The sequence below is a fragment of the Canis lupus genome, chromosome 14, assembly GCF_003254725.2.
Source record: "Canis lupus dingo isolate Sandy chromosome 14, ASM325472v2, whole genome shotgun sequence".
Taxonomy (NCBI): Eukaryota; Metazoa; Chordata; class Mammalia; order Carnivora; family Canidae; genus Canis; species Canis lupus.
Genome location: NC_064256.1, coordinates 25,891,406 through 25,914,101, shown reverse-complemented (window position 1 = coordinate 25,914,101; position 22,696 = coordinate 25,891,406). Strand labels below are relative to the sequence as shown.

At 32.8% G+C, this 22,696-nt stretch overlaps 1 protein-coding gene and 1 long non-coding RNA gene across 10 annotated transcripts in view; one reads left to right on the top strand and one right to left on the bottom strand.

Annotated features, from left to right (window-relative positions):
• The window catches only part of LOC112674846 (uncharacterized), a 62,441-nt gene extending 55,587 nt beyond the window's left edge, over window positions 1-6,854 (top strand). For 2 of the 4 annotated variants that reach the window (XR_004804773.2, XR_007401935.1), the window contains one exon: window positions 6,660-6,854. This is a non-coding gene — a long non-coding RNA (uncharacterized LOC112674846). The remainder of the gene's footprint in view (window positions 1-6,659) is intronic. The other 2 variants (XR_004804769.2, XR_007401934.1) reach the window with 2 other exon arrangements.
• The window catches only part of PHF14 (PHD finger protein 14), a 233,057-nt gene that overhangs the window by 45,421 nt on the left and 164,940 nt on the right, over window positions 1-22,696 (bottom strand). For 2 of the 6 annotated variants that reach the window (XR_007401930.1, XR_007401931.1), the window contains one exon: window positions 7,438-7,519. The exons of the other annotated variants lie outside the window; for them this stretch is intronic. The gene's annotated coding sequence lies outside the window, so the exon portion shown is untranslated. The remainder of the gene's footprint in view (window positions 1-7,437; window positions 7,520-22,696) is intronic. 6 annotated transcript variants of the gene reach the window in all.

Here is a 22,696-nt window from a genome sequence, read left to right as displayed (position 1 = left end):
TAAGTATAAATAAATAAATAAAAATAAAATATATTTATAAAAATATTTATAAAAATATTTATAAAAAAGTATTTTATTTACTTACAAATTACTGTAGCATACCATTTTCAAAAATTAAGTACATATTTTAGTATATAGACCATTGTTCAATAAAATTTAGTTTTTCATTGTCAAAAATGGCAATGTCAAAGTCAAGAAATGTAAATCTGAATTTCCAAAGCCCGTCAAATATTTCTAACATACCTAAAACCTTTTATACGTCTGATTTTTAAGTAATGCAGATCAAGTAGTATATAGCGTGTTCCTAACCTAGGCAAATATTTAACTGTGAAAATATAAAGCAGTAAATTATAGAGCTACATTTTGTCTGAGCAGAAAATACTATATTTTTCAAACTGATAACTTTTATGGCATTAGTCAACTAGCCATTAAGTCATCTCATTTTATTACTGTATATTTATAGAGGATGATAATTTGTTTTTGAGAACTCAAAGTATTATACTATTAACAAAAGAACTATTTCACTTTTTTTTGCATTTTAGTAGGGTTTTTTGGTGGTTTTATATAGTGAACATATGATAACAATAAAATCTTCCTATTCCCCCCCCCCATCAAACAGAAGAGGATCTTCTTTAAGCTAGGTTTGTAATAATGATAGGTTAAACTTGTCATACTATTTTTAATAAAATACTGCATCCTTACTTTAGTATATGGAAGATACATTTTCAAGAAGGAAAATGCTGATATTATCTTGGTTATAAGCTTGCTGCTAAAATGATTTAGATAGTTTTCTCTTCCATTCAGTATCAGTGGAAAGTCTTTCTTTTCAAGCAATGAATTATAGTGGATACTTCAAACCTACTTTATGTGTATCTCTTAGTTCAGAAAAATGAAAAAACATAAATATTCTATATAAACAGAACACAAGATATAGATAAAAAATGATCCATTATAGAGCAGTGAATAATTGCAATCCCTATCACTGTAAGAATGGAAAAGGGCATCAAGAATTTCTACCAGTTTTCAATCTGAGGCTACCTAAAGTTAGTGAGAAAATTTAAAATCCATAATTATATATGTTTGGGATATGCATTTATGGTTCATGAACTTACATTGATAATAAATTTAACATTGTTGTCTATAGCACACTTTGTCAAAATAAAACTATTGGCTTTGATTGAAAAGCATCTACAAACAAACAAACAAAAGTCTTAAAAATCCCAATGTATAAAAATAACCAGTGAAGCTTTTTAAGTATTTTCTTCCTTTTACTTTGCCATTTCTGATATCTAAATATTTAAAAGGTAGCCACCTAAGATTTTGTAAACGAAACATTCTCAGAGTCTGGTAACTTGAGGAAAATACAATAATATATATTTTTTTCTTTCATGAAAGAGTATTTTCAAATTTTGGGAGACTATGGGTAAGGAAAAGGAAGTATCAATTAGGAACAGCAATATCACTAATAAAGTGATAAGTATAAAAACTTATACATGCTAGATATGATTTCAAACTAGGTTAAAAAATGAAACACAAAAATGTCTATTATCAGAGATTCACATACTACACTGATGCAAGATGAAGCTGATAATATCAAAGAATAAAATTTGTACACAGATTAAACCTCTCTGTAGGAACCATATATCAAATTATGCTCTTGATGAAACTCAGACTATTATATACAACAATGCAAAAAAAATTTAAGTAACTTATTTTACATCAAAATGACAAGAAAATATTTTTGCCTACATATGCCAAACAATAAGCCCAATTAGATAATTACTGAAATTATACAATATTTGGGAAATGTATAGGCACTATAACAGATTTAACCACCAACGTCCATAAAGGAACACTGAACATCAGTACTATATAGGGCAAAGGCCAATGGATTTGGAGACAGAAAGTCAAAGTCCTTTGCTGGTTCCTGCAACTCACTATGGGTCTTTGACAATTCATTCACAAATCTTCTGGAACCCCAGATTCCTTAAATACAGAGATAACCTTGAGGAAGATGAGGTCTAAGAGCATTCAATCAGTTGACTGCAAAGTCAATTCTAGATTTAAATTTAAAAATTCCAACTATTCTAAATGAGAAGTATATTATGATGAACAGAACTCAAGGTGAAATTAGTATTTTCCTCAAATGACCTTGGGGAACCAATTCTCTTCCTGGGTAAATGCTTTATAATTCTAACCAACTGAATTTTTAATGCAGACATTACTTATTGAGGACATTACTTACTGTGAGCATATTTGCAGTATCTATTGACCTGTTATTAGCAATAATTGAATATCATGTAAAAAATAACACTAATAGCTTGAATTAAAACTCAAGATGATTAGAAAATACAGTATATAACCCTTTGTTGAGAAATTATGAAATAGTACTGTGTTATAATTCTATATTGACCCAGAAAAAAAAGTGTCTATAGCCAGATTTATACATGATACTATTTTTCTCAAGGAATCTTTTTGACAGTAACAATTATATAAAGAACTACTCTAAGTTTTTAGGCATTCCTATTTTTGAGTTATGAAAAACCAAGCATAGATGCAACAAAATAGCTTGACTTTGTTCACAAATCAAGATAAATATAAGATTAGCAACAAAATTAAGAACTATGTATCATCATGATTATTATAATAGCACATTACATCATATACTATGGAAAATTTTACTCAACTCTCATCAATTTTAGAAACATTTATTGTATCTTTTGTATACTTACTATAACTTTTGGTATATAATAATAATCACAGTGATATATATTACCACTTATGGAGGATTTAATGGGCCAGCAATTGTGCTAGGCATTCTATATATGCTATTCTTTGATCTTCAGAACATGCCTATTAAGTATTATCTTTACCTTACAGATGATGACATTGAAACTCAGAAGGGTTAAGGACTTTGCCAAAGTATCACAACTACTAAGTAGAGGAGTAGATATTCAAATCCAGGTCTGACTGACCATAATCCTGATGCTCTTCAGGCATGTTTCACTTAAATTTCAATTTTGTAGAAATATGATCATGACCTGAAACCAAGAGTCAGCTGCTCAACCTACTCAGCTACCCAGATGTCTGAATTTGGTTACATTACTTGGGTTCCAAAATCCCTTGTTACAATGGCTTCAAAGTCACTTAAAAGAGAGTACAATTTTTAAAAATAAGGTTTTAATATTATATGATTTAAGTCTAGGAGTTTAAATTTTAGTGATAGTGAAACAAATGAGAAGAGCTGAATAAAAAAATCTGCAAGACATAAAAATAAGAACACAATAAATATATACTATTCTCCGTCTTAAGGGAGCTTGTCTCTCACGATCTTCTCAAGATAATTAGTGGAAATACAGATGTTAGATAAGTTTTAGGAATTAAACTATTGTTACAGTATTCAGTGTAATATATATGACTTATATGGTAAAACATTTGTTATTGTCAGACATCATTCTGCCAAATATTTGATTGCTTGGCTCCATAAAACAATGGTTTCTTTATTTCTACAATATCAAATACCCAGTAGTGTTAATTTTTTTAAAAAAGACTTATTTAAGTAATCTCTACAACCAACATGGGGCTTGCACTCAACCCTGAGATCAAGAGTTGCATGCTCTACCAACTGAGCCAGCCAGGCACTCCTACCTAGACTTTTAAAGCAGGAGTAAGTCCTTACTTTTCAGTTTACATGCCTTTCTTCCCAATAAGACAGAGTTACTCAGAGGAAGAATTATGTCTTGCTCTCATTTTTAAGTAATTAAGACAAAATGTCTTACAAATTTAACCTTCATAGCACAGTAGTGGCCAGCACAAAGGCATTAATGTTTGTAAATGAAAAAGTCATAAATCATACCCTAGAATTATGTTACAGAAAATATGCATACAAACTAGAAGGACCATAGTAAATACAAAGGTCAGATCATTTGAAAGACTTCAAACAATAACACATAAAAAAATGTTACAAAGGAATCCTACTGAAACTTAGATTTATTAAGACTGAAACATCAGTAGATAAGTAGATATTTACGAATCTGTCTCTAACAATCACAAAATGACCTAGTACTCTAGTACTCTTAGATATTTGTGGATTACTAGAATTTATGAATTATCATCTCAAATGAAATTTCAAATAAAACTGATCATTAATGACTGATGTCACAAGTGAATCTACAATTTCTTATATATCTTGTGTGCAGGGCACAAAATTGGCTTTGCATAAAAATAATTTGAATGTTTACTATGTAATATTAAGTAAAAGAGCAGGATAACAGTTGTTTATGCTAGTGTTTCTCAACTATTTTATTAGCATCCCCCAAAGTCTTTTTAGAATTTTTTTTTCCTAACTGCCTCTCCATGATATTTTAATGCCACGGATATAATGGTATATCTGTTTATATGCTATATGTATAGCTGTACCTTATTTAATAAAAGGAGTTAAGCTTTATGCTTTAAAAGAGCTTAACTCTTTTTATTTGATACAAGGTTATAAATGACTAAATAATAAATTTTTATATTTTTAAATCTAACAAGTGAAAAATTAAAAGCTATTAACATACAACTTAACTATGTAACTGTAGGTGTTGAGTAATTTATTTATATAACTTATTTGTCAAAAAACAATCCTATTTTAAAAAATGGGCAGAGGACCTGAATAGGCATTTTTCCAAAGATGACTTACAGATAGACAATGGATTCATGAAAAGATGCTCAACATCACTGATCCCATTGGAGAAATGTAAATCAAAACCATAATGAAATATCACCTTACACTTGTCAGAATGGTTAAAATCCAAAAGACAACTGCTGACAAAAATATGGAGAAAAGAAATTCATACACCGTTGGTGGGAATGTAAATTGGTACAGCCACAGTAGAAAACAGTGAGGAGGTTTCTCAAAAGACTAAAAGTAGACTTTTTTAACTTACCCCAAGAGAACAAAAACACCATTTCGAAAAGATGTATGTACCATTATGTTTATTACAGCATTGTTTATGACAGCAAAAAAATGGAAGCAACCGAGGTATCATCAGTAGGTGAATGGATAAGGAAAATGTGATACATATACACAATGGAATATTACTAGCAACAAAAAAGGATGAGATCTTGCCATTTATGACAACACGGATAGACCTAGAGAGTACTATGCTAAGTGAAAAAAGTCAGACCTAGAACAAATACCATAAATTTCACATATGTGTGGAATCTTAAAAAACACAAATAAATAATAAGTAGAACTAGACCTATAAATAAAGAGAATAACTGATGGGGATTAGAGAGATAGGCAAAATGGATGAAGAAGAGTAGGATATACAGGCTTTCAGTTATGGAAGAAATATGTCATGGGAATAAAAGTACAACATATGGAATAAACAGTGATACTGTAATAGCATTGTATGGTGCCAGATGCAGCTACACTTGTGGTGAGCAAAACATAATGTACTCTTGTCAAATCATGACACTGTACACCTGAAACCCATGTAATACCATGTTAACTATATTTAGAAAAATTATAAAACATTACAAAATTTTAAAATTATGTCGTTACATATAACAAAACATGTGAGAATAACAATGTAAAAATCAAGTCATTCAATCTACTATATTTCCAGCAAAAGTAACTGAAAAAATTAAGCCTTAAAATTTTAGTGAACTTTAGGTTTTGCTTGATAGAAGAAAATAACTAGCTGTTAAATAATCATTCATATCATGTCAGTATGTTCTCATTTCAGCAACTGATACAATTAATAACAGATTAAATAATTTTGTAATATTAAATAATCTATTTTTATTCATTCTCAAAGCCTAAGTTATACACAAAAGCACTGAAGATCAAGCATAAACAACATCCAAAAGATAGCCAACAGCAGCCAGCAGGCATATGTAGCCATCTTATGTGACATAACTTCAAGATCGAACAATTTGATGGAATGTCATGTGATCATAACCATCTGTTTGTCATTGTTTTATAGCACTGATCAAAATATATAAATATATAAATATATAATATATATATAAATATTTTGTATATTTCTACTACTACTACTTGTGTGATACCCAACAAAACCTGAGAGAAATTAAATACGAAGATTTTATCAGAAAAGGTTAAACAGTGGAGAGTCACAAACCCTCTTTTGTTTCTATTCCTGTGTGAACCAATAATTGCCCCCTTGTAACAACACTGCCTCTACTGGGAATGCATGTCATGTCATACTATGTTAAGATCTTTAAAAATACACATAGAAAAAATAACAAAATACTAGCAATGGTTATTCCCTAAATGACTTTTATTTTCATCTTTATATATTATCCTATAATCATGTACTGCTTTATAATTTTCAAGAGTAATTAAAATAATTATAGCCATACTTACTATGGGCAGAATTAGATTAACTACCATCTTTTTGTCTTAATATCTCACAATATATCTAGACATGTTTCATTGATGAAACTATAGAATATGACAGTACAGTCTTATATATCTAAATCTATGTTTATATACATTTATTGACGTTTTTAGCTTAGATATCCAAAACATTTCCAATGTATTAGTGTGATACACATGGTTAAAGATGGTAAATGTCCTTTTCAAAATTTAAACATATGTCATAGCATATGACAAAAGATATGCTCATCCTCCACTGTCTTTTTCTTTCAAGGGAAAAAGTTACAACCATGCAGAGGACTTAAATATAAAAAAGGAAAATGTAATCCATTTTTACTCCTGAATGCTGACATGAAATTTCTGAAAACCTGGCTTCATTCACAGTACAAATTATCTTACTATGGTGGTTATTTTATTTGTGGGTCAAAAAATGTTCAAATAAAGAGATAAAAATAGCCCACAAAGGCCAAAAGTCTATGGATTTTTTTCAGCCCAAATAAAACTGAAGAGTTCTCCTTTCAGCTTGCATGTTGAAAAAAGATTAAATTAAATGCTGACAAAACTATTTAGCATCAGTCACTATGGCATACAGTACATTTGTCATTGTGGAAATCACAGCACCTGCTAACTGTACCTAGCCTCTCACTAAACTAAATATATATGTGATGAAAAATGAAGGAATTTAAAATACAGTAAATGCAAATAGCACAGATTTTATGAAGAGAAGACAAGAAATTAGGTCTGAAATGAGATGATGACAAATTTAAACTGTTGTCAACAATGCTACTTATGTGAAGCAAAGTTTACCAATTATTATTTCTGCCATTCCCTTCCCACCTATGTTTTCTAATACCAGCTGACTTTAACAAAACAGATCTGAATGTGTCACAAGTTAATTCTTTATCAGTTTTCATATATCATCCTTTACCTTGGTTGGCTGGCTAAGAATTATGCAAGCTATAAATTAGCTTTAAACAACCTCTGAATCAGGTTAGAACTGGTTTTGAATTAAAGAGCCTTCAATATATTACAAGTTGCTGTCATTTTATTACCTCAATCAATTCTGTGTGGCCTGAGGTGGAAGAAAATGAATGCTGTCTTCATTTGCAATGGGTTTATCTCTTACAGCAGGCTCTGGAAACACAACCACAGCAATGAATTGAAAGCTAAAGTTACATTTAACATTACGAATGCAGGAAATTGTGCTCCTTAACAAAGTTGGAGTTGCAATGGAAAAAAGACATTTCTTTACTGTGGAAAGATATACAAAAAATTAACACTTGCTTAAATTTAAATTTTTATGGAGTATTTAAAAAATTATATTTAAAACCAACATTATATTAAAATAATTTTAGATGGTTCTCAAATGAAGAAAAAAATGAAAACAAGGGACTTGCTGTTCTCCATGTTTCAGAAATAGTAGACAGAAAATATATATAATTCATCTTTATCTTAGTGAAAACCATTTCTTTTCCTTTCCTTGCGGACATGCAACTAAATGGAAAAGTGAATCAGGTACTAGTGAGGCTCATCGACATTGTTATCAGACTCTAAAACACAGATAAAATAGCCCTTCAGAAGCCTTAATGAGTAGGTATTATTATTATCTCCATTTTAAAATGAGGAAACAAGGCAGAAAGATTAAGTCACTTACCCAAATTTATACGATTACCTAGACAATATGATTCTGAGTCTGTTTTTGAAGGAGACTATTTGAGATTAGAGTAACAATAAGAACATCCAAGAGACTACTTTCTCAGGAAACACTGCATCAGAAGAAGTAATGAGTGTGGGCTACTGATGACAGAATAAAATTAAGTTTAGAGGCCTTAGAAAGGTATGTCAAGTGAAGAAAGAGGTGGGTTCTAGTGCCAGTAGACAAAGAAATCAGAATTTTTATGTGTAAGTACTTTTATATAATGCAACAATGCCTTTAGTCTTTTAACAAAGCTTACTTAAAAATGACTTGTATTTCTCTACCTAATCATTCACTGTGTATCATTCTACAGTTCGAGTTGACTTGTTTTTGCAAAATGTTTTTTTAGGTATATATATTTTAGCACCAAACTTATTTTTAATCACTGAATAAATTTAGTGACAAGTACAATAATTTCTGAGGTGCTCAATGATAGATTAGTAAATGACTGTAGAAAGAGAAATAACCAGTACTAACCTCATCATAGCTCTGCCATTAACTAGCTGTGTAACTCTAACATGAACCTGAGGTTACTTCTCTGAGTTTCATCTTTCTTATTCTGTAAAACAAAGCACTTTGAAGAGATCAATGTTTTTGTTTTTTTTAAGATTTTATTTATTCATTTGAGAGAGAGAATGAGAGAGCACAAGTAGGGGGACAACCAGAGGGAGATGGAAAAGCAGTCTCCTCACTGAGCAGGGAGCCTGACGGCCAACATGGGGCTCAATCCCAGGACCCTGAGATCATGACCTCAGCCAAAGTCAGATGCTTAACTGACTGGGCCACCCAGGATCCCCTATATCAATGTGTTTCAAATTACTTAACCCTATAAGGGGTAGTGAAGTCAATTTAGTAAAGACTGATTAGCATTTTTTTTAATCTATAAAACACAAAACAAAAATTATCAGCATGCTTTTATTCCATGAAATCTTTAAATTATATGTAACAAACTATATAAAATAAATTCTCTCATTGAAAGAGTTTGCAAATCACTTGTCTAAAGGATATTTCTTCTTCTGATCCCTAACATCCTCCGAAAAGGCCTTTAGTGGCTACAAATTTATGACATTTATAATCTTTTATGACATAGTGTCCTCTGCATTCCCATAGTGACTTCACATTAAAACCATATTAGCTAAAAGACTATACTTTCTTCAATGAACTGCCTTTGCCAATGGTCACTTGACTATACATGTGAGACTGTTTCTGGACCATGTATTCTGTTCCATTGATCTGTATGTCCTTTTGCTGATACCATGCGGTTCTTTTCTTTTCTTTTCTTTTCTTTTCTTTTCTTTTCTTTCTTTTCTTTTTTTTTCTTTTCTTTCTTTTCTTTTCTTTTCTTTTTTCTTTTCTTTCTTTTCCTTTCTTTCTTTCTTTCTTTCTTTTCTTTTCTTTCTTTCTTTCTTTCTTTCTTTCTTTCTTTCTTTCTTTCTTCTTTTTCTTTTTTTATATACCACATTGTCTTTATTACTATAGCTTTATAGTAAGTCTTGAAATCAATTTCATTACTCCAACTATGTTCTTCTTCAGTATTGTGTTAGCTATTCTGGAACTTATCTTTGCATGTAGACTTTATATCTTATATCTTATTTTAATTCCAGTATAGTTAACATACAGTGTTATATTTTCAGGTTTCAGGTGTACAATATAATGATTCAACAATACCATACATCACCTAGTGCTCATCACAAGTGTACTCCTTACTCCCCATTACCTAGTTCACCCATCATACTACACACCTTCCCTATCTTTTCAGATAAACTTTAGATCAGTTTGTCGATATCCACAAAATAGCTTGCTGGGATTCTGACTAGAATTGCACTGAATCTATACTTCGAGTTGGAAAGAACTGACATGCTGACATTACTGAGTATTCTTTGTTGTGTACCTGGAATGGTTTTGAAGATTTTGAAGTTTTCTTCATATAGGTTTTATACATATTTTGTTAGACTTAAATCTAAGTACTTAATTTTTTGGTTCCAATGAAAATGGTAATGTGTTTTGAATTCAAATTCCTATTGTTCATGGCTGGTATATAAGAGAGGAATTGACTTTTGAATATTAACAAACAGTGCTAGAACACTTGGATATCCATGTGAAAAAAGAGAAATATAATCCATACACAGACCTTACCTTTTCACAAAAAATAACTTAAGTTGATCACAGATCTAAAGGTAAAACATAAAACCATAAAGCTCCTAGAAGATAACAATAGAAGATCTTGTTGACCATGGGTTTGACTATGACTTTTTAGATACGATACCAAAAGCATGATCCATAGAAGAAAAAAATTAAGTTAGGTTTCATTAAAATAAAAAACTTCTGCTTTGCAAATGACACTCCTCAGAGAATGAAATGACAAACTACAGAGTGGAAGAAAATATTTGCAAAACATATATCTGACAAAGAATTGGCATCTAAAATATACAAAGAACTCTAAAACTCAAAAATAAGAAAAAATACAACCAAATTAAGAAATAGACAAAAGATCTGAAAAGACAAATCATCAAAGATATATAGATGGAAAATAAGTTTGCAAAAAGATGTTCAGCATCATATGTCATAAGGGAACTACAGATTAAAGCAATGACGAGATACTACCACACATGTTTTAAAACTGGTAAAATCTAAAACACCAAAAACACTAAGTGCTGGCAAAGATGTAGAGCAAGAATTTTCATTCATTGCTGGTTAGAATGCAAAATGACAGGCACTTTGAAGTTCAAAATGAAGTTTGACAGCAGCTTACAAAACTAAACATGCTCTTACCACATACTCTAGTAACCATGCTCCTTGGTTTTTGTTAAATGAGTTGAAAGCTTATTTATGTCCACAAACCCTGAACATGCATACTTATAGGAGCTTTATTCAGAGTAGCCAAAACTTGGAAGCAACCATGATTGTTGTACACACAACAAACTAACTGTACACATATTCTTTCTCTCTCACCTTCACTAGGTGAATGGATAAATCACATGTGGTATATCCATACATACTGTATGATGTCAACCGTGTGACATTCTCTAACAGGCAAAGCTATGGAAACAGTAAAATGATCTGTAGTTGCCAGCGGTTTGGGGGAATGGAAAAAAGAGGTAAAGAGGTGGGGCACAGGAGATTTTTTTGGGCATTCCATTCTGTATGATCCTGTACAGGTATATATTTGTTATCATACATTTTTCAAAATCCATAGAATAGACAACACAAAGAGTGAATCCTAATGTAAACTATGGGCTTTTAATAGTGCCTCATTAACTGTAACAAATGTACCACACTAATATAAGATGTTAATAACAGGGCAGGAATGAGGGGGCATATGGGAATTCTCTATACTTACTACTGAGTTTTTCTGTAAACTTAAAACTGCTAAAAAATATTTTAAAAATTTTTTAAAAACATATTAGTAACTATTATTACAGTTATGTTTCAAACTGTTATGCAGTTTCCTTCATAGAAATTATACACACACTCTTTCCAAGGATTCCCCTACACTGCTTCAAACATCAGAAAGGCCTTTGGAAGTATGGTCACATGTGGTAGCGTTATATTTCTCTGGCTTCTTAACAGTAGGTTTAACTATGTAATTTGTGGAATGTAAATTAAAGTGATATGTGTCAATTTCCAAATATGATTTTAAAAGCCATTCTGCAGTTTGCCGTATTTCCCACTACAGTGCCAGGGACCATATATGTTGAAATAAAACTGTGATCAGCTTGGGTCCCCAAATTACTCTGATGTACAGATTTGCTCTGCCAATCTGTAATGAGATGTTACTTGCATGAGAATTCAACTTGTGTTAATCTCTTAAAAATTTGGGGTTTGGGGGTGTATTGAATAACTTAGCCCATTCTCATATTCTTACAAATCCTACCTAGTTTTCATAATTCCATTCAAATGATATGTTATCCATCAATTTCCAATTTCTCTTTGATTGATGGAGCTGAAAGTAAACTAATGTTCTTAGTCTTTCAATTCCCAGAGTGGCTTTTCTATACTTTAATGGCATTTAACACTTTAAATCTTGTATTCTGTGTTTATCCTACTAGAATGTTAAGTTTTTTAAGAGCCAGAGTCATGTCTGATCTTTTTTTTTTTTTTTTTTTTTTAAAGATCTTACTTATCTGAGAGAGTAAGAGTGAGGCAGCACAACCGGTGGAGGGGGTGGGTGGGGAAGGGAGAGGGGGAGGGAGAAGGAGGAGCAGATTTTTGGCTGAGCAGGGAGCCTAACATGGAGCTAGATCCAAGACACTCAGATTACAACCTGAGCCAAAGGCAGACAGCAGACATGTAACCAACTGAGCCACCCGGGTGGCCAATGTCTGATTATATATATCAAGCACCTAGTACAGTGTATAGCATATCTTTTGAATAAGCTACAGGTTTTTATTCAATAAAATGAGGTTACTGTTGCAGATGTATTAGTAGGATCATCAAAAGAAAGATAATACCTATATAAATATTCCTTCTCAATTTATATATAAAAATATGAAATAAACATTTTCTTTCAGATTAGTTTTACCATCTTAGACAACCCCAGTCTTCTCCATTCTGGAGGAAACAATTTCTTTTTAATTTAAAACTGCATTTCTATTCCAAAGAAATCTACTCTAATCAGCAGGTACTCATAAATGTTAACAGAAATGCTGAGTGAACTAGACAAGAATAGAAACTATTCTAAGAAAAGATATTATTTTAAACTTGCTGAACAGGTATTTTCTTATGTCTTTTACCCTAGGTCTTTTATGCATATATGGGTCATGGCTGGCAGAAATTTATGTTTTAGACATCATTTGTTGTTTCAACAAATAGCCTTGAGCATCTATGGCAAAAAGTAGAACCTGTACTATTTCTACTGCCATTCAGCAAAATAAAACTTTAAAAAATATTTTAATAACTAATAGGAAATAATAGCAGTGAAGAACTATTAGAAGCAATTTAGAATCTATCTCAGAAAAAATTATATGTAACATTGAGACTCCTTGTCTAAAGAAAAGTATGAAAGAAATATTCTCTGCCATACCCATTTGTAATCTAGCTAGTAAAAAGAACCTAGAACCTAGACATAAAAAGATGAATAAAAATGCGAAGAAACATCTACTAAATGGTAAATGAACAGTCTAGCAAAGAAATTAAAGAGAAATTCAGTCTAGTCCTAAAGATTATAGAAAAACTGGAACTTAAGCTGAACCATTAATTTTAAAAATACCCTTATATTTGTAAAAGAGAGCAGAGTGAAGGAGGAAGGGAAGAGGGAGAGAAAAGGAGACAGAGAGATCCATCTGGAGTATAGTATGGACACAGATCAACAGATGGCCTTGGAAGTCAGGGATAAAACCCTGATGGTCTGTGCTACAGTATGGACAATGAAGAACTCCTTCCTGGAGTTTTCTAATCGGGAAGGATGTGAAAAATCATCTTTCAAAAAGACTGATTTGGAAGTTTGTAGAATGGCTTAATGAGAACAGAAACCTAGATTCTGAAAAGAAAGGTGATTTGGGAAATAAAGAACAAAAGTAAACAACATTTTTCTTTCCTTTGGAGACAGGAAATAAGAGACTGAGGTAAGGAAAGTAACAAAAGTTGAATTAGGAAAAATATGAAGGATTATTTCTAGGGTTGAGAGGAGATACAATAGCGATATGGGAATGATGTTAAGAGACATGTTAAGAGTCATCTTGAAAAATGAGAGTGCTAGAAATAAAACTAAGACCTGAGATATGTGGCATAGATTTGACATAGCTGCTATAAGAAATTTGATAAGGAGCTCACAAATGAACCTAAATCCATAAATTCCTCTAGTTATTTCTGGCCAGAAAAAAACCAGTTAAGATGAAATAGCACAATGGATCCAGGAAAGCAGGGGAATCATAATGGAGGGCTCCAATGCTTTATTTTGTTTTAAGTGTAATATTAAATGCCAAAAAATAGTGTAATAAAGGGAGAAGGATAAAATCAGAAGGAAGATGAGGGTCTAGGGGTCTTGAAAAGTTGAGAAACTATATGAGAACATATTTGAAGAAGTAGAAAAACTAAGAAAAAGATCATGATTTGAGTCATAGTGACAGGGCATTCATTTGACATACATTAAAGTATTCATGAGGTGGGTTGAATTTTCTTCATCATAAACAGTCTAAAATTTCATTTTTGTAAAGATATGCACTGATAAAATATTTCAGAAAATATTTACTTCAAAGGCTCACACACATAAAAATTGGTCTGGAAACTCATCAAAGAAACCAGAAGACAGCAAAGGTGAGACAAGAGAGCAAGGATTTCTTTAGAAGAGGAAGTTTAAAGGGAATCCCTATATGAGAAGGATTTTCTGAAAGGTACTCAGAGTTTGCCCTGAGGAGTTTGAGGGTCACAGAGACTACGGTGATGCATGTCTGTCTAGCTGTAGGGTGGAGCAGTGGAGAAATAAAAAATCAGGGCCACAGATGGAATGACTCCTTTTCTGAGCTTTCAGGGCAGAAGTGTGAGTGTATGTGCTTATCTCAGGAATAATAATGAGATATGAAAGACAGCAAGATTCTGGTTATCTAAAAAAGGAGTTAGCCAAAGAGGACAGCCTAGTAGGAATGAGGTGACGCCAAGCAAAGAGGAGACAAAAGGGAGTTTAAGTTCTAAAAAATGAGTTGTAAGTAATGCACAGGGGAAGGCATCCATCTTTCTCTCACATCAAAGGAACTGCAGGTAGGCAAGCCTTAACAATGAGAGATCACCAAAAACCCACAAAAGAAAGCAGGAAAAAGAATCAAAGTCCAGTATGGCCCCCATCAAACTATAGATTTTCCAGTTTGAAGCAGGCCTGAGGTGGGGAGAGGAGAAGCTTTGAATTGGTTGAGAGAATGAACCCTTGACACGAAACTAGATTGGATTTTATGTATTAAAAAAAAAAAAAAGAGGATTAATACCTTAAGGAGACTAGAAGAGCCATGAAATACATCCTAGAATCACTGAAGAAAAGATCCAACACAGCTTGTTTTAAAGGCACTGAAAAGAATTAAGTTGCTTTCTGTTTGTATCTTGTCTTAAATTCATATTTATAACTGAATAAAAATTAAAGACTAGTATTTTTTTAAAAGATTTTATGTATTTATTCATGAGAGACACACACACAGAGAGAGAGAGACAGAGACACAGGCAGAGGGAGAAGCAGGCTCCATGCAGGGAGCCCGACATGGGACTCCATCCCAGGTCTTCAGGATCACGCCCTAGACTAAAGGCGGCACCAAACCGCTTGAGCCACCCTGGCTGCCCAACACTAGTATTTTACAAAAAATCTGGATAGTCCTTAAAGCATTTAATATGGAGAACAGATAAGACCATTTCTATGGTCTTTAATACTCTTTATTTAAAATTAATTTGAATAGTTTTTATTTAAAAGGTGTCAATTTCAGACTGCAGGATTTTTTTTTCCAAATTGCTATGGTGAGTAAACAATAATAATATTAATTTAAAAAGCAACTAACTATATTTGACCCTATTAAAGAGGTTTTTATGGATAGAGGACTACAAATACACAGAGTATTCATTACATCTTAGGGGAAAATGAGGATGGTAAAAAACCTAGGAAAGGAAAAAACTGGGTGATTATGGAACAGCTAAATCATAAAGAAAGAAAGTTTACCTCACTGCAAAAATTAGATTCATGAGTAGTAGACTTGGGAGCACTCAAAAATAAATGGAGAATAAGATAGTACTTACTTAATACAGTCATTGTACTGCAAACAAGTTAAAGCTTCCACATTGTCACTAAATGTCACAGGGAAAAGGTAGACAAGTGTCTGAATTATACAGCAGTTCACCTTCTTGTAAAAGCGGAAAGTGTTTTCTGAAAATATGTTTCATTCAGAATTCTAAAATGACTTAAAACACAGAAAAATAACTACGTGATAAGTAAACTTAATGACTGGATACTAGAATACATTTTATGTTGAATTATTAAGTAAGGAATTTTGTTGTTGTGGGATATATGTTGAAACTGCTGCATTAAAATAAGGAAATAATGCTAAAATATAAATTCATGACTTGCTTTGAGCTACCTATTTGTACTTTGGAAACGGATCTACAAATATCTGCTAATCTAAATCTAGACATGTGATTCTAGAAATATAATTTATACTGTACTATAATGTAATGTCTTTGAAAGTCGAGAATATAGCACAGTCCCTCAGGAACACAAAAGTGAAGTGATAAAAATGCACTGATGCAGCCTGAACTTTTCAAAGTGATTCTTAAAAAATGTAACCTCTATATGCATACTTTAAAGAGTTTTCAAGCCAGCGAACCAGATAATCATTTGTAGCCATTATTGAAGGTACATTTAACAAAAAACCAACTTAACTTCAATGAAGATATAACACTACAGCATAAACCTTTAAGAAACCTTCAAAGAAAACATTAAAATAAATTGCATCTTAGGTGGCCAGAGTTTAAATTCAACATATGAATACAGTTCAGAGGAAAAAAAAGAAACCAATATATTAAAGCTAAAAAAACTTGTGGAAGCCTGAGATCATAAGAGAACATAGATATCTGTGCTGGGTCACTGGGGAAATATAGCAGAACAACACCGTGCACATGTGGATGCTTTATCTGCCAACGATGGGGAGACAGGTTTTAACTTAAATTATAGGTTGGGTGATGATTTCATGCACTCTGACAAAAAAAATCAACAAAAGAATTAATCCAAATGAATCTAAATTGCATTTTAATTAGTATTTGATCCACTTATAAAGTATTATTTTTGAGTAAGAGGAATTTTTTCTGCAAAAGAAAGCTAGTATTAAAAAATATATATAAAATCTTCCCATTTGTACACAAAGTGGCTGACATTGCACAAATCAGAATATTCTTAAACCATCTTTGCAAAGAAACTAAAAGTGGCTGCTTTTAGTTTCTTTTCATGGTGCAGTTTTCAAACTTCACAATTAATGACAAACATTAAGATAGAATATTTGACTGAGGGAAAATATTTGACTCAGGGCCTTGAGAAGTTATGGTCTATCTTCTACACCTTACAATAGGACCATCTTTAATTTATTTGTTTTAAGAATTACCTCTAGGTTTTATTCATTCCTCTATTCGTTAGAAACACCAAAACAGATCCCACATAACAGTAAAGGTATTTTTTCCTTTTCCTAATACCAGCAGTGTTTGTTTATAATACAAAATTATGAGTTTCTACATTATGAAAATCTGAAGTGGCTAGGACAAAATCTAACTTGAATATCTTATGCAAGAAAGAATAGAAAATACCTATTTCAATATATGAAAGCAAGTTTCTAAAACACAGGCTCCTGAATCAGGCAGAGCTAAGTTTGAATCACTCTTATACCACTTAGGTGTGTAATCCTTCTCTGAACCTCACTTTTTTCCCCACACACAAAGGAAATAAAAAGTTAACTACCTTCAAAACTGTGGTAAGGATTAAGAGATTATAAAGGGCTTTTTTTTTTTTTAAAAGGTTTTATTTATTTATTTGAGAGTGAGTGAGAGCGAGTGAGCACAAGGGTAGGAGGGTCAGAGGGAGAAGCAGACTCCCCGATGAACAGAAAGGCCAATGCAGGACTTGATCCCAGGACTCAGGGATCATAACCTGAACAGAAGGCAGATGCTTAACTGACTGAGCTACCCAGGAGCCTGAGATTATGTTTTAAGTGCTTAAACAATGCTAGGCACAGAGTTACTCAATAAATGTTAACTGCTATTATTATTTCTAAAATTCTACTTTATTTTAATGATGTTCATTTTTCTGACCCAGAAGTTACACCAAGACTGTATTTGTGCAAAGGAATGTACAGTACTTAAAAATCTGGTTTAAAGAAAAATCTGGTTTGGGATGCCCGGGTGGCTCAGTGGTTGAGAATCTGCCTTCAGCTCAAGGTGTGATCCTGGGGTCCCGGATCGAGTTCCTCATCAGGCTTCCTGTGAGAAGCCTGCTTCTCCCTCTGCCTATGTCTCTGCCCTTCTCTCTCTGTGTCTCTAATGAATAAATAAATGAAATCTTATAAAAAAACCAAATCTGGTTAGAAAAAAAGTATCTAACATCATGGAAAATGGTCACATACACAGATACATTTTAAAAAATTAAAAATGTATAATATGATTGAAATTTTTAAAGAATAGGTTGTTGTAGGATATACTACTGAAACATGAGCATAAATGTAATGCCTATAGGTACTATAATTGCAGGTAATTTTAAAGATTTTGTTTATTTGAGAGAAAGAGAGAGTGCAGGCACGAGTTGAGGGGAGGGGCAGAAGGAAAGAGCGAAGCAGACTCCTCCCACTAAGTAGGGACCCCAATGCAGGGCTCAATCGCCAGACCCTGAGATCATGACCTGAACCAAAGGCAGAGGTTTAACAGACTATGCCACCCAGGTGCCCCTGCAGGTAATTTTAAATATTTTTCTTTATATTTTTAAAATTTTTCCTAATATTCTATAATGACCATGTATTATATTTACAAGAAATTGTTACAAAAACACAATGTATGTAATTTCTTTTCTGATTCCAATTTTCTCCAGAAAAGCTGAGTCAGAGAAAAGAAAAAAATTAAGAGAAAAACACAAGAATATGATTTTTTAAAGCAAGATTTTATATAAAGGATGTAAACTATATTGAAAACTGCTATTTTGAATTATTACTCTCTAGTGCTAAAGTTAAACAAAACTCAAAGTCTGACACCTCATTTACAGCATATTTAATCATATGTCCAGAACAATATTTCACTTGGAGATCAAATTGATAAGTATTCTCCTACTTAGATAAATTACTACTTAAACTTTGTGGTAATTTTTTTAGTTTTTTTCACCAAATTTACTGAGATTAATTGACATATAACACTGTGGAAGTTTTAAGGTGTGCAACATGTTGATCTAATACACATATACTGCAAAATGATTACCACCATTGTGTTAACACATCCATCATGTCACATAATTACCATCTCTTTTTTTGTGATGAGAATACTTTAAGATCAATACTTTGTCAGCAACTTTCAAGTATGCAATACAGTATTATTAACTATTATGACCATGCTGTTCATTAGATCACCAGAACTTACTCTGCATTCCAAGTGATTACACCATTTTGTCTTCACCCAAAACTCACTTGCTCCTCCCTCCTTATTTAGAAGTTGCTACTATAAAAATTTTTAGGTTTTCCTCAGTAGACTACTAGACAGTGCAAAGCCAACTAAAATTTGGTGGATTTATCACCAAATTATATCTTAATTATTAGGCAAAAGATAGTATTTTATTTTTTTAAAGGATTAATTTTTTAAAAGACAGAAAGTCTCTCTTGATGAACATTAACTCAGAAAAACTAGATGGATCATTAAATCCTAAATCCCAAGTTTTCCTGTAGCTTTAAGTATGGATGCTGTCAACTGCAAGAGAAGCCAAAGAAGCCTATCAAAAGACCAAAGATATATATGGTCTGCTAAGAAGGGAGCAAACCAGGACAAAGTAAGTTCACTGAAAGGCAAGGGACAGTTTGTAAAAAGGGGAAAGTTACCACCAGTATCAGCTGCTGCAAAGAAGTAGAAAAAAAGATGAAGCAAAGTAACTAAGGAAGATTCTGCATGGGGGCAAACTAAATTTATAGCTCAGAGAAGATCCTTAAGATATGGCTGAGCAATTCCAGAACTCAGAAATAAGAAAGGGAATATGGTATATTAATCCAGGAATGTTACTGTACTGAACCTGAATCAGGTATCATAAATCTACTTTGAACCTGCCTGGGGGGCTAAAAGTCCATTTATAGAACAGTAAAGTCTGTACGTATAATGAGTACTTGAAGTAGAGACCAAACTATGTGGGAATTTAAAAGAAATTAGGGTCAAAGGCAGTGGTTCTTAAGCTTTAAAGATCACTTGTGGTGCTTATAAAAATGCGGATTCTTGAGCACTATTCCAGAAATACTGATTTAGTGGGTCTGTATGGGGCCTTCCAAACTGCATATTTAATAGTACTTTAGAAGATCCTGGTGCAGGTGGTTTGTAGGCTTTGGGGAAAAATCACTGGCATTTTGCCTATGTGGATTGACAAGTGATAAAAATGTCAAGTTATGATGTAAATCAGAAGACTAAAAAATTTTTTTGACAAAGCACATGAAGGAATAAAGTGATGTTCACTTAACCTATTAAAGTTAGTTACAGGTAGTTCTGGGATGCTGTCAAATAAGAACTGAAGCTCTTAATTCAATATGTAGCAGGAATGGACTAAGCTGGGGCCATAGGAAGATACTGTGGACCACAGTCTTACTTAGCATTCTATCAATGGAAAATAAGTTAAAAGCTATATATCTGATATTCCCAGATAGAGCTATTTTTTAAGGTAACATGAAGGTAACAGAGAAATTTATATGCTTAAAGTTTTCCACTGGAAATCAGGGGAGTGGGTGGCAGAGAGGGGAAGAAATGTGGGGTGTAAAGATAGGGCTTTGAAGAATTTATAAATCTCTATCCTTTAAGTCATATATGTAAAGCACATGTTGAAATCTACTTTTTCAAAAAACATTAGTAGCATCTGAGAATGAGTATAAATTTCCTTACTTAAGAATGAGGCTTTCACATGGCATAAATGCCATAAGATATATTGAGGGGCACTTGGGTGACTTAGTTGGTTAAGAGCTTGACTTCTGATTTTGCTCAGGTCATAGTCTCAAGGTTGTGCAATCAAGTACCACACCATGCTCCATGCTCAGGGCAGAGTCTGCTTGAGATTCTCCTTCCCCCTCTACCTCTGCCCCTCCTCACACATGTCCATGCACTCTCTCTCTCTCAAATAAATAAAATCTTTAAAAAAAGACATATTGAAGGCACATGTTATGAAATTCTAAATATGTTTACACAGTATGCCCTAAAAGTTAATAACCTTAATTTCCAGATTTTTTTTTTTTTATAAATTTTTATTTATTTATGATAGTCACAGAGAGAGAGAGAAAGGCAGAGACACAGGCAGAGGGAGAAGCAGGCTCCATGCCCCGGGAGCCTGACGTGGGATTCGATCCCGGGTCTCCAGGATCGCGCCCTGGGCCAAAGGCAGGCGCCAAACCGCTGCGCCACCCAGGGATCCCTTCCAGATTTTATAAGGAGTGTGAAAGTCTAGTCCAGAACCTTCCACATTTTCATCCATAGGAGTTTTCAATTATTTAAATGGTAAAAGCATGTGCTGCTGATATATGCCTGTTCTCTATAGGGCATTCATTAGGATTAATGAAAATCTTTCATTATCGAAAACTGTATATACTTTGACAAAATAGACTCATAAATTATCTTACACCTGTCTTCAATGGTTTGTTAATTTTTTTTAATTTTTATTTATTTATGATAGTCACAGAGAGAGAGAGAGGAGAGAGAGAGAGGCAGAGACACAGGCAGAGGGAGAAGCAGGCTCCATGCACCGGGAGCCCGATGTGGGATTCGATCCCAGGTCTCCAGGATCGCGCCTTGAGACAACGGCAGGCGCCAAACCGCTGCGCCACCCAGGGATCCCCTGTTAATTTTTAATTTCATTTTATTTACTTTCTAATTTCATTTCAGTTTCAGGTTTATAGTTTTCATGACTTTGACAATAATACCCCTCCAGTCTATGGGGAATTTCTTGAGTATTTCTTCACCCATTAACAAAATCTGTCTTTAGCTAAGGGCAGGTTTCTTTTTATGCCCATACCAGTTACGTCTTTTTTTATTATTATTATTCAATAGTTGGTAGAACCAGTTTAAATATGACAGTAACTCTAGAAAGAAATTAGAACAAATGGGCTTTTTTGTGAATGGAAATGTTAGAGATGTTATTCTGTTTAGCGTAATACTCTGAAAGAGGCAAGAAAAGATTTTTTCTTGGTACATGAAGACAAAAAAAATTGCTCTTTAGATTAGCTTTCAAAACATTTCTTACATTTGAAAAGCAGAACATTAGCACTAGCTCTGAACTTTTCTCTCTGTAACTAAAATGATTGTGTATTTTTAAGAATAAGAAGAGATATCATTTACTGAGTATCTCTATTAGTCCAAGTATTGCCATTAAACCTTTCACAAATAAGCAACCCGAAGCTCACTGAACTGAAGCAACTTGCTAAAGGTCACAAGCATCATAAAGTTAATATCTGGACCCATTCCGTTTCTTTTCAAAGCTCATAAAGCTCTTTATTCTACACTGCATTACATACTTTGACTTTCTCTGTATTTTATTGTTTTTTACTCAACAATGCCTCATATTATAAGAAACTCAAAAAATTGCCATTAAATTTATGAAGAAAAAAAAAGTGTTATGACTTAAAAATACAAACTGCTTACAGACACACACCCTAATTTCAGAAATGTCAAAAAATGTTAAAATGCATGTAACATGGTGTAACACACTTCGGCTATGTCCCAGCCCCCTAATCCACAATATTTTATCAATCTTGATAAGGATTCTATCAGAACATCAAGATTAGAAGACTTAAATATGTTTGATTTCAGAACTCAATTCCATTAACTTTCAGAGTTCATTCTTTGAATTTTCTTAGCTTAGAAGTCTTAGTTGTAGATAAACAGTACTTCTGAAACCACAATGTATAGGTTAGAAGGATAATTTTTTAACCAATAAATAATTCCAC